We start from the raw sequence: 1,889 nt of genomic DNA, 5'->3' as shown, positions 1-1,889 counted from the left end.
TTCAAGTGCTTCTTTGGACGCATTGGAAATTGATCGAGGGATACTTGAAGAAGATTTCTTCAAAGGTTTACATACTCTATCCCTTTATCTTCCTTTATAAGTAGCATGCTATAATTTCTAATCATGCATAATCTGTTCATTTCTGTTTAAGATTGTAATTGTTTCTATTCATCCTCAATGGGATTTGGAACGATCCACTTCCGCTGCTCAAAAGATCTCTATTTAGATTTTCTTCAATTGGTATTAGAGTCAAGTTGGTGCAGAGTTATTTGGTTTGAGTTCATATGTCTATGTTTGGGGTGCAAAGTTGAGTTTATATGTCTGGGTATGTGATGTAGTTTTTGAACTCTAAATAATATGCTTCTGTGATTACTATTTTTGTTTTGAAACATTTGTATTCAATAATTCTACTTATCCTTGTTTGAATAAAATATGGATTGTAGTTTTTTTTAAAAAAACAAAATTTATTTTTTGGGCAATGAACAACAACTAACCCATTACATTTCTCATAGAAATATGGTTAAATAAAATGAGAAACTAAAGCAAAATCAAAATATTTTATTCTAGATAATTTTTCTCTATGAATTTCATTATCATCTTCTTCTTCCCATTGTTGCTTTATGTTTTTACTATGTCATGATTTCTTTTTTAATTAAATCTCCCCCATCATTATAACAGCTAATGGAATGTCACCACATTTCTTCAACAGTTTCACTTTCATTTCCTTTAAATTTGGAGGATCATTAGAGAACAAAATCTCTATTTTTCACTAATTCTTGCTGAAAAATGTTATAGGATTTTTTTTTAATGGTTTTTTTTGTTATATGTTACATATTTTTCAACTACATATATACTTCTCGTCTTAATATTTTTAACACTAATTTGATATGTGAATTTATTATGTATAACTATTGCAGTTGATGTAGACAAAATAATATCTTTTTTATATAATCAACAACCCTACAATATACTTTAACAGTCATTAGTCTTATAGTAACTGAAAGTGGTTGTCGAAGTTGATTATCAAATATGATTTTTGTTGGAGTTTGTAGTCAGGGGTGGTTGTCAGATCCTTAAGTTAGTCATATGAAGGTGTATTGGAGTTGGTTGTCGAAGTTTGTCATCGGAAGTGGTTTTCGAATCTCGGAGTTGGTCGAGCAAAAGTGGTTGTCGAAGTTGATCATCGAAGATGATTTTTACTAGAGATTGTAGTCGGAGGTGATTGTCAGAGCCCGAAGTTAGTCGCATGATGGTGATATTAGAGTTTGTCGTCGAAGGTGGTTGTCGAATCCTCGAGTTGGTCGTCAGAGTTGCTCACTCAAACGTGATCATTGAAGGTGATTTTCATTGGAGTTTGTAGTTGGAGGTGGTTGTCGGAGCCTACAAAGGTGATTGTCGAAGGCTAGAATTGGTTGTTGGAGTTGGTCGCGCGAAAGTTGTCAGAGCTCGGAGTTGGTCGCCAAAGTTGTCATCGGAGGTGGTTGTCGGGGTTCGAATTTCCTTGTCGAAATTGTCACCTCTAGTTGTCGGAGCTCGGAGTTGGTCATCGGAATTGTCATCAGAAGCGATTGTTAGAGCCTAGAGTTAGTTATCGAAATGTGACAATGGCGATAAGTGGAGCCATTGAAAACATGGGAAGACGGAAGTGTTGGAGTGAGTTGGTAAAATATACCAACTCAACTCCACCATTTAAAGTTGGTGGGCCAAACAATGAGTTGGTATATTATATCAACTCAATTCAACTCAGGTTGATGAGCCAAGTGCCCTGTAAAAACCACCAACGGAAATGGAACCTTATTGTAATAATAGATTATAGATCCTAGATAATACATTTATCCACGATTATTTGAAAATATAACCCAATAAAGAGACGCTACCTAACCGCGAAC

The sequence above is a fragment of the Benincasa hispida genome, chromosome 11, assembly GCF_027475165.1.
Source record: "Benincasa hispida cultivar pf3 chromosome 11, pf3_genome.v1.1, whole genome shotgun sequence".
In the NCBI taxonomy this organism is placed as follows: domain Eukaryota; kingdom Viridiplantae; phylum Streptophyta; class Magnoliopsida; order Cucurbitales; family Cucurbitaceae; genus Benincasa; species Benincasa hispida.
The sequence above is the reverse complement of the archived record's forward strand: the minus strand, read 5'-3'. Positions refer to the sequence as shown.